Source organism: Nylanderia fulva, unplaced genomic scaffold (genome assembly GCF_048542155.1).
Source record: "Nylanderia fulva isolate GAGA-0341 unplaced genomic scaffold, ASM4854215v1 Scaffold8, whole genome shotgun sequence".
Lineage (NCBI taxonomy): Eukaryota > Metazoa > Arthropoda > Insecta > Hymenoptera > Formicidae > Nylanderia > Nylanderia fulva.
Window position 1 is genome coordinate 1,798,612 of NW_028190916.1, and position 12,122 is coordinate 1,810,733.

The following is a 12,122-nucleotide window of genomic DNA, read 5'->3' on the forward strand; positions in this document are numbered from 1 at the left end:
GGCCGGCCAGTATCGTGGAGGCGCGCGGCCCGTTGCGATCGTACAACCCTTAAAATCCCGCTCGCCCTCGTCTGTGTGCGTACATGACGTACTTACACGCGCGCGCACACACAAACACATATACACAAACAACGTGTGCAAGGAATATTTTCAAGGATACGGGGGATCTTCTCTTGATAGTTTGATTCTCGGTGAGTTTTCAATTTTTTTCGAGTGCCGCGCGACCCCCTTGCGAGTTCCGACAGTGCTAAGTGGAGAACGTCAACCGATCGTCGGCCGCGGCGCGGCTGAACAAATCGTACCTCTCTCTTGTTTTATTATCGTTAGGTGTTAGATTAGTGCCCATTAACGACTATAAATACTTTATTTTTTAAGTCGGGGCTTTTATCATAAAATTAAAAAAAGAGAGAGCGAAAGAGAATATTAGTTCACATAAAGCCGCGTCGAGGGCTGCATTTAATGGTGTAATAAGGAAACAACGGGCGGGAAAAAAGGACGATCTTTTAATGAATTTTATGTTTATACACGTTTGGTATATTATCTCTATATATTATCTCTGTTTTCTAATAGTGAGGCTATAAGCATCGCTTTTCGCAATAAATGTCTCTCCGAAAGTGATATATTCTGCACGTGAAACTTTCCAATACGGCTCTTGGCAGGAAATCACGAATCACATGAAAAATAATAGTCGTTATCACTTTCGCGATGTAATATCTTTCATTTTATACCCTTCCATAGTTACATAGTTACTTTGAAATACAACAAGAATTTACTCCTGTCGGGGGTATATAGAATTTGTTCATTTTACAGAGAACAAGAATTTACTCCTGTCGGGAGTATATAGAATTTGTTTATATTACATGAGATATGTACAAATTTAAACGAGCAAAAGTTATTCGTAAGTCAAATAATTTTACGATTTCAAATATAATTTAAAGAAGGAAAATTTAGCTAATTAGTTTTAGTCTTAACTGAATAAAACTGACGAGAGCGAGGAAAAAATAAAAAGCGTGAAATTAAGTTAGTGTGAATTCGAAACAATATTCTCCGACTTTGTTTAGTAATTAATGACGCGATGGATCTCATACTTTTTTAATTTTTTTTGCAAGTAAAGTACTCAACAAACACCGCACGTTTTAAACAAGAACGGTCGGTCGTTAATGCTACATTAGCATGCCGAAAAGTTCTTAATGCACCATCGCGTGCTCGGCTATTACCTTAAAAACTTTGCGAAAATCTTACAATTCAGACTAATTACTTATAAAGACAATAAGTTATTATAAAAAAATATAATATTGTAATAAAAATTAATTTGTTTCCGACAAAGAGTAATCGAGAGAATATAACGCGCGAGTTTCTTTACATCTCAATTTATCAGACTGGTTATATAGAGACCTCAATGTGCGCTTACATTATTCGTGAACGTTACGATCATCATAAGCGAGATATCCTGTACCTATATCGTATTTTATTGCGTAGCATAACCGATTAGCAAGATAAATGCGATGCGATACGAAAAACTCTATATTTCGTAAATTTAACGTATAAGACGGGCAACAAGAGCCAAATCGCGGATGACAATGCGTTATCCTAACGAAACTAAATAATTTTTCGTTAGAATTAAATATCGGTGCACAAGGCACCAAATTTTTACTTGGACACGGCCAAGATTTTAAATATGAAATAATCTCATATTTTGAGATTTAATTTCAAAAATAATTCTAACGAAAAATTATTTAGTTTCGTTAGGATAACGCATTGTCATCCGCGATTTGGCTCTTGTTGCCCGTCTTATACGTTAAATTTATATTTATATTACAGAGCCTTGTTAAAACTCTTATACTCTATATTTCGTGTTTGTATTTGCAAAAAACAGAACATTATTTATGAAAATCACGCGATCGAGAAAATTGTGATTCTGTATTTAATGAAAGTTGACAGCGCGTGATGTAAGCGTGAATTTGGAGAACGCGATGCAATCGCGCCGGTCGGTAATTACACAATTTATGATCGGCACTCAAGCGCACGCGTTACAAGTATTTAATAACGCATTCGAGGATTTGAGGGCATTTAATCGGTCGCTAAACGTCCGAAGATAGTCGCTTCTGTAGATTTCACAAAAATTTGCGATAAAATATAATAATCTAAAAAAAAAAAAATTTGCGATGCAAAATTACATGTCGCGCTTGTATATACATGCGCATGTATCCGAAATTCATTTATTTTCATCATCATTCTAGTATTGTTGTAATATCGCTCTATGTAACGATATTGATTCACGTCAATCGTTATTCATTCTGACGGAATTCCGTTCCGACAAGAATATATATATATATATATATATATATATATATATATATATGTATAAAAAAAGGAAACTTTATATGCGCACTGGATTAAATCGTCTACTGAACAGCTTTTATCCAAAATAACGTATTCAATGGCGTCAATGGCGTGTTAAAATAGATGGAAATCCGCCACAGCGTTACGAACATTTCGCAATAAATCCCTCTATCCTATCATCTTCGAAAAAAAGAATGAACAATGTTGGAAAGGGTTGTATTATCGTTGTTGATGCATGGTGAGAGAAGGCCGTTACTTCCGGAAATTAGTATCTTGTAGATTAGATACCACGTATCGCGCTACTTGATTGCATCCTCTTAAATTGCACGGCATGCACTGATATTCTAACCGTAAAAGCCTTATTTACATCGCACGCGCGCGTATTTCGAGAGGAGCTTTAGAAGTAAAGCATCTGTTTGCATGCACGATTTTTGTTGAATAAATAAAAACACGATAGATATTTCACGATATTACCATACGTATGCGATATCGTCGCGATATCGTATATTTAATTGCGATGCGGCATATAATTACCTCCAACTGTATATAATGTAGTATTAATGATTTCAACCGAGTAAATAAAAGTCAAATTATTATTCGTTTATGTATATGTATTCTTAAACATTTTGATAATTAAATGTTGTTTTTGAAAAAAAAAAATATATATATATATTAACTATATTCTGTGATGGTAGCTTTTTATCTAATAGAGTCTTCTTCGAAAAATTTTCTCTTATTTAATGTTTCAATGTTTAGATAGAATGTAATGTATATTATCTTGTATATAGAAACATTTTATTACCAGAATGATTCAATTTTATATCGTCGAGATATTTTATGGTTGCCTTAACACGCAGTCATATTTGAAAAAAATATAATACAATCTTTTCAGAAAAATTCTAAAATACATAAAAATGTTACTCTGTGAAGAAAGAAGAATTATATTCTTCGAAACATGACATTTATGTTAAGTAAAGCTTTACTTTCTTTATGATTGGATTTTCTCTTGGATTTTCTGAATTTTTCATTGATGCTATCCAATCTCAGAGTTGGTTTAACGTTAATACAAGTGACTTTGCAGAAGATCACCGTATATATATCCGTCAGAAAGATACTTGCAGCGGCTATTCCTATAAATTCTAAAAGTCTTTTATAACTACTTGTTCAATCTACGGTATAAAAATGGTCACGTTTTACTCATATATAGCTGATTTTACATCATTTTCGCACATATAGCTGCTACGAAATCGCTACATAAACAATGGAAATAAGCTTAACATAAGCTCTTGAACATACAAGTTTCCCAGCTGGTAGATGCGTTATATCTTATTAAAAAGTACGCTTCATTATACCTATATGCTGATATAGATTCCAATTGCACACACACTAGAAATATTAAACTAAATTATCTAAAAAGAATTATCATATATAGAAGAAAAGAGAAATTGGATATCACTTTGGCATATTTATGAACAGGATTTCATTACTGAACCTTATTCAATACTGTAGGAAATTAGACCTGTCTATCACATGTACGAATTTTTGCCCATTGATTTGATTAATACGCTCTCTGTCTTTCTTTCTCTCTGTACAACGTCATTACACTTGCTCGTCGCGATATAGAGTTAAATATCGTCAGATGATCGTCCCGATGTATGCATCGGCACGAACGCGCGAGACCAGAAAAGAGAAAAGCGCGAGAGGATGAGAACGTGACACGATTAAGCGCGTCGAATGCGGAGGATCGCCGCCGATATCCGCGTACTTGACGATGCGGGTTTCGCAAATATCTATACATCCGCGATACATAATTCTTAGGGATCAGCTTCCGGTCACGCGCGCGCACGTTTATTAATGATGGCGCAGGCGAAGCCTGTTTCAATACTCCACGGACTAGAGCGGATGAAGTCGAAAGAGGTGAAAATTTTTGTTCAACAATTCACCCGAGAATCCAACAACAATGCGATGATTGGCGTAAACTCGCGGCTCGCTCGTCCAACGTTGACGAGCGCAGTCCGCTCAACCCTCGTTGAGCCGAAAAAAAGGAATGCTCTTCGCGACAAGATCAACGCGACAATCACACGATCCCGTGGAAATCGCGCCACGTTACATTCACCGAATCCATCAACGCCTACACGGCTCTCCAATTATGCGACATGTTGTACATCGCGATTCAAAGGGATTTCCACGCTTGATGATTGTTTCAGCGATTAATCAAGTTAAAGGAAAAATTCTCTCTCAGTTTCTTTCTCTTACACCCTCTCTCTCTCTCTCTCTCTCTCTCTTCTCTCTCTCTCTCTCTCTCTCTCTCTCTCTCCTCTCATCGAACCATTTCTATTAAATTACTGTTAGAAAGAACATTGTATATGATTACGTACAAAAAGTAGATATTGTTTTAGTTAAATAGAATTTGAAAAGTTTATGCTTGTCTTGATCACAAGGCGACTGAAAAAATAAATTATATTTGAAATATACGACGGCTTGCAAAGCTATAACTGAAGAATTCATTTAAAATTCAGAACAAATTGGAAGTTGCCGCATTGTAAAACTTGGTTTCGTGAAACTTTGAATTTTGCAATCGTATTGCAACAAGTACGCTGCAGGAACTTCATTAAGAACATGGCATTTTATTTTAAAACGTGCTAAACGCAAATTACAATTTGTTGTTGCGCAATTTACGGATAAAAAAATAAAAAACAAAGACAGTTGATATAATTTAAAATAAAAAAAGAGAGAGACAAATCAATCCTTTATGCACGATATTTGAGTAAGTGCGCGGAATCTCTATTTTTCTTTTTTTTTTCTTTTATTAAATTTTGTTTCTTCTTTTAAATTTCTGCGTGCACTTTTCTCTTCTCCTCAACTCTCTTCTCTTGAGATCTTTCCTCTGATCAGAGGAATGGATTAGATCGTTTTATACGAGGAGCTACTAAAGATAAAAGGAACGTAAACACTGCAATTGGGCTCGCTGTAAAATAAAACGGAAGGACGAACTGAGTTGTGGGACGAGAGAGTGCTCTTGAGAGAACATATATATACTTATAAAGACTTACTGCCGATGGTCGCGCAACATTACTGCACAAACTAAGAACGCAGTGCCATCGAGTATTGGGGACAGGTTGAAGGAGCGAGAAATGCGAAAACGCGAAAAACAAATATAACATCGCAAGAAAATTCAAGAGAATGGAATAGTCGAGTAGTCATTTATGGATTGTTTCGTAGAAAGTTCTTCTCGAGATAGTCTGAATTTCTCTCCCGAATGCAATTGGCGTACGCGCTGACGGATTTCCTTGCTTTTCAACCGCAAAAATTATACGGAACACTCGGATCTCCAAATGTAATGAACGCCAGTATTAACGACAACCATAACGAACGTCACGCGAACAGCGGAAACATTGCTGCAGTTGTAATATACATACGTATCGCGACAATCTCTCTAAAGATGAAAGCTCTGCATTTTCTGTTTGCCGATTTCTACCAACTAAATAATTTCAGAGACCATAAAAACACGATAAACGAAAGGTCAGAAAATTCAATACTCTGTCAAAAGAGCTAGGCTAAATTACTTGAGATATGGACGACAATTAAACACACAGGCTGCCGGCCGCGCTGCAATCTGTCTGGTTTCAAAATACATTGAACTTTTTTACGTAGTCAAAAGACAGTGAATTATGATCTTGTTCAATGGAAAATTAAGCATGATAACGAAATGTCTGTCAATAAATCTGCGATGTAAAATTTAAGAATTATCATATTGTATCCACGATTTTATATATTAAACGAATAAATTATAATTAAAAATACTGTTGGCGCGATATATATGTATATATAAGCTGCCTGGCCTGTCGCGGACCGATTCACTTGGGTTCAAATGTTCCTATATTCTATATGAATTATCTACTACTAGCCGTTGACTAACTGTACAGGTAGCGGATATTCAATAACTGGCACATGCGCCTTTAATAACGGATTCTTATCGAAAGTAATAAGAAATAAAATTTATAAGATAATCCGATAACTGATAGCGTCTTTACTACTTCCGAAACTATAACAGCTAGAAGAAAATATCAAACAAAAATTGAATAAAAAAGATACTAAGCTACTTTACGCTATAAAGATATTTAATGCTGTAAAATACTTTTCGCTATAAAACAACATGCTAAGAAAATTTACATTTATTTGCAAGCATGTCAATTATTTACGTTTTCTTAGACCTATGATTTGGTTAATGTATATATCAATTTTGTTAATCTAGATCTGCATATGTAAAAATATTAAAGTAGAACAACAAAAATTAAATTTGATTTATTTTAATATATTATAATGACGTATAAAATATGAAATATTTTGTAAATGTATGCACTCCACATTAAATATTTCACAGAATAATAATTTGATTAATGAGTATAATTTTATATAAATACAATGCTGCACCTCTGTGACACGCAATTATATATTTTTTAATTATAATTAATTCTATTAATCAATGCATATCATTATTATGTGTATAAAAGTATTAAGTCATTAAAGTGAATACATGTTATATCAGATATCAAAATAAGTCATGAAATATTTCAAACTAAATTATTGTTTTTCATGATTCTTAACACTTTTGTCACTTATGTCTGTATCAGAAATTTATAAATAAATTTGAATTTATTATATCATATCTATTCGTTTGCTCGTAAGTTGGTCTTGTATTATTTTTATTTATTGCGTTGTATATTACGAGCCTTTTTGCTTTTTGGTGTATACATATCATTATGATATGACAATTTTCTATATAATGCTTTTAATAAATTTTTTCGCTTTAGTTTTGGAAATAATTAAAACACTAATAATTATCAGTTCATCCCTGTTATACGAAATGGTCAACTACATATAATAAAATTATTTCAACTGTTGATAAAATTATTTCTTCTATGATAAAATTTCGATTTTTAATAAAATTATTTTTTTTAACAATACATCAAAATCAAATTAAATCATATTTAATTTAGCGAGTAATGAATAATGTCTGAGCAGTAATGTCATTATATATAATAAAAAAAAATGTTTTGTTTATAAATTTAACGTAATTTATGATATATTGTAAAAAAGATTCATAAATATTCTGATATTCGAAATAATCTATGTAAGTAATAGATAGAGACGAACGTGAAGAACAAAGCAAACTCAAAGAAAAGGGGCAGAGGGAAAAAAGAGGGATCGTTCGCGAAGCACACACGGAACAAAGAGAAGCAGTATCAAAAGGTCGATTCGAACGTGATAAAAAGTGTACCAGAGGTAGAGAAGAAAGGGTAAGAGATACTAAAAGCGACGAGGAATTCTCCTCGGCATTTCCGTTATTGAGAAGAATTTTTTTGTCGCTCTCTTTGGCTCCATAATTGATGAGAAGTAGACGTGACGAGAAGTCTCGACGAAAGAATTACAGGGAGTGCATACTAAGAATTGATCGTAAAATTTCAATTCCATTATGTGTCTTCGAGCGCCGCAGCACGCGTGCAACACCTATGTCTTTTCATAGCGTGTCAAATACAAAGGAATGATATACCGACTCCTTAGCGTTTTCGTGCTAACGTTGACTTACAATTAGTACCGTGCAATGTGATTAATCGCGAGTTTATTGTTCTGGAAAGATCTTGACTGACACACCGTGACCCGTAAAGTACATATCCGCTTTAATTTCTAGCGATTCTTCAATCTTAAAGTCATCTCTCGCTTAGCGAGAGAACTGGAATTATCCTGCTATATATCTTGTCGAGATAAATGATCTAAATCTGCGGGTAATTAATCGCCATCGGTGGATGACAAGAGGACAACGGTACATTACAATTACGTTCATTTCCTACGCGATTATTGTAATTTACAGATTGATTAATTATGATTCTCGCCGTGTAACAGAGGAATTGATATTTGAATAATTCCGACATAGTGGTGCATCTTTACGTTAATTTCGACATTCCAGAGATTTTTATCTCCTTGTTTTATAAAAGAAACCGAGGGTCTTTCGAAAAACATAATTCTCCAGATAAAATTTTAATCATAAATATCAGAAATTGTTTAAAACCGATTATTATGTTATATGTACAAACTTAAATTAAAAGTAGTTAAAAGATCTCTTATATCATATAAGAAAATTATTACAATCTTCAACAGGCGCATAGAAGTTTGCTCGCTTGTTAATCGTACTTCTTTCTTATAACGAATACATGTATATACTGTATTATCGTTCTCTCTTTCTGCCTAAAGATTCCTCCCAAAATTCATACTCGCTGTGAAAAATATTAAGCAGCATATTTTGCCTCCGGCGGAAGGCGAAAATTTAATTTAGCTTTGAAGCAGAAATTTGAAGTTGAACGAGAATCTCATGCGAGAGAAGAAGTTAATCCAGATGATTTAAACGCGAATAACATAGTCCCATTTTGCTATGTTTCGTTGTTTCGGGTTGAAATGAAAGAACCTAAAGACAGACTTCTACGGGGATGGAAAATAGACGGAACGAACAGCGTTCGATAGCGAAAGCGACCTCGATAGCGTCCGACTTTTCATCGACACGATCAAGAAGGGCGAATTATCCTAGAATGATGTGACGGACATACATGCGGGTCAGAGAGAGAGAGAGAGAGAGAGAGAGAGAGAGGATCGTCAAGGATGGGCAGAGACACGGAAGTTTGACGAAGGTCGGGCGCGATGGACGGTAATAAATCTTATTATCCGAGCGAATCTAGGCTATAATATATCGTGCAGTTCGTGCACCGCGAACTTTGCCTGAAGCGCAAGGTATATATTTACGCGTTAGGGACAGATATACATATTTATGGGCGTGTTAGTTATCCGGGCTAACGCATCGCGGGCGAGAATGCAGAATTGGCTTTAAATCAGGATAACTATCGGACAAGTCAGTTAGTCACAAACGAAGTAACATGTTATTTGGTTTATTATGACTTGCCGAGGGCATTAATTAAATGATTCATTGTTTGTGAAGTGTTATCTGTAACATCGATGATATACCGTAAAAGTGTATCTTTACTACCAAAAATTCGGAATATTAGATAGCAAACATATAACTTTAATTTTTCTAATAATTTATAGAATATTATCTTCACGTCAATTCATAAGAATGTAATTATTGAAAATTAACACATACAAAATCAAATATTTGATGAGAACTATATTTTACAGTATTATTATTGTCTACCATATCTAGATTAATATGTAGTTTCAAGCGATACGATTATAAGATTCGAGCGTTCGCAAAAGTAGATCCAGGAAAATTTTTAATAAATATGAAATTGTTACACCGAGCTTTGTTAACATTCACCGAAGTAGAAATTTGCGACGATGATGATCTTATTATTCGCATAAAATAATGCGAGTGACTTGTCATCGCGACTTACCGATTTAAAGCACAGATTTACGACGCTTCGAAGACTGTATATTTTCACCATATGTTGGCCACATGCTTGCATAACGTTGCTTATTGCGGGAATGAAAACACACGTAACACGCATCAGCAAAACCGCTATTATGACAAACATATGTACTAAAAGCGAGAATTAACATTTCTCTGTGTCCGCATTTTTCCTATGAGAATAACCAGACTAAGATAATAACCGCTTCGCTTAATCTTTTCGAAAATGGTGAATATTCGCTTTAAGAGAAGCATAGGGAGAGAATATGTGTAGGTATGTGTAAATTAGTAAAGTAAAGATACCGGAACCGACCTAGGTTTAAGTCGACAAACCCATATTCCTCGGTGTTACGTTTTATCCATGCCTGATACGAACTTAGTCCGCTTAATTAGTTTGCTCATTAAAAGCCCTCATTCGTTTATAAATTCGCTTGTATCAAGTTCTTAAACTTTAGTAATTTCTTGCCTGAGTTTCTTTGACACAAATTACATAATTTATATAAATAGTAGTAATAATAGCAAAATATTCATTCATTAACAATATTATTATAATTCTATAGAGTAAAAAAAATTATAGAGAAGTTATATCTCAAATTTCCTTTATTATCTTATCATCGCGAATTTTATCATATTTATGTAATTTTCAGTAGCCAGGTCAGTTTCGAGGATCTCGGATCTCAATTTTTGTTCAAAAAGAAAAAGTTTGAAATAATATTATCGAAACTGTAATATAGTCTAATTTTATAAAGCAAGCAAGTTTTAACAAACATCCGTGAATGTATTTAATATTAAACTTTCAGCTAAAAATTGGAATCAAAGAAATACCAATTTTAATATTAAGAATGTATATATTCAATAATTACATGATTAAAAAAATAATCACATATCCATGCCAAAGTCTGAAAAATTTAAAGCAAGTTATACAATATGCTAAATATATTTATATGTACGTAAATATACATACGTACGAGTATGTACAATACATCTCGCTTTTGTAGAGACTGCAATTGCTCGCTCTCGGACGATCCGATCTTAATTCGCGTGCAAAACTATTAAGAACTGTAATACCATAAGAGAACTTCACGAACTCAACAAGTTTCGAGTAGAGGGGCCTTCGCAGCTATTTACTTTTACCACGTCGAACTTTCCTAACGATAAACCGATGTGAAATCCATGTACAACTAGCGGGTAGTCAGCGTCCGAGCGCTTAATCGGCCGGTTAATCCTCCTTTTGTAAATTGAATAATCTAATGAACACGTCGGGCCGGTTGAGTAAATATCATCAGGGTGAAATAACCGCGACGTGCAATTAATGACTTTCGGGTGTGCTAAAGCCGTAATACGCGATCCCGCATCACATACACACATACATACATACGCGTCCTATTAAAAAAAAATCGTTGAACCATTCGCTTAATTAGTATCGCTAATGGACTGCGTTCCTATATTAATTAAACTTCAATAATCGAATCGTGCGTGAATATCTGCCACTATGCAGTTGCGGTATATTCGTTCAATTAAAGATTGATTAACGACTGAACATGCGTGCGTGATTCGATACACCACGACAAAATGACTAATAGACAGTTGTGACACAAACGCGAGCGGAGAAACGAAATCGAATGTACGTCCATTAAAGTCAAATTTATTCTCATTAATGTTATTCACAGCGTTAAATTGCGAGAGTTTATTAAGGCAGCTTTTAAATTATATATTCGTACATTCTCGTATCAACATATTTTTGTACAATATATAAAACACAATACGGTGTGCAAAATATATATTTAATACAATGACGTATTAATATCTTGTTTTTATGTGTTCTTTAATGAAACATATTACCCTCCGACAGAATGGAAATATTTGTTGCGCAAAATGTATGTTATTCGTACATATAATTGTTTGATTTCATATTGTTTGTATGCGTATAATGCGTAACAATACTGATTTGTTACGCTGAAATTTTCGTATCGCAAACTATCGGTATGCATAATAATTAATACGTGGATATATGTCGCGTGTTGACGATTCATGAATTGCTATACATGCACTATTTATACCACTGATTAAACTTACTCGATTACAAATACAGGGTATGAGTTAAAATTCTCTTTACACATTCCCGAAATGTTTGAGTTATAGAGTAGAATAGTATAAAAGTAATAACGCAAAAACCGATCTTGTAGGTCCTACGAGATTGCAAATTTGAAAAATATCACAGTTGTAAGTGCTTTTAATTTCGGTGGATCAGATAAGAGATAACGAATAATGTGCTATCACAACGTTTCGCGGTTTATAGAGCTTTCCATTCAAGATGAATAAAAAATTTGCGTATGTCGCGCTGCAAATGGTGACGGAAAGAAAG

General features: G+C 34.1%; 1 protein-coding gene across 3 annotated transcripts in view; it reads left to right on the top strand.

Moving 5' to 3' along the window:
• Positions 1–12,122, top strand: part of LOC114935100 (tachykinin-like peptides receptor 99D) — a 94,008-nt gene continuing 81,886 nt past the window's right edge. For all 3 annotated transcript variants that reach the window (XM_085489303.1, XM_085489302.1, XM_085489301.1), the window contains exon 1: positions 1–191. The gene's annotated coding sequence lies outside the window, so the exon portion shown is untranslated. The remainder of the gene's footprint in view (positions 192–12,122) is intronic.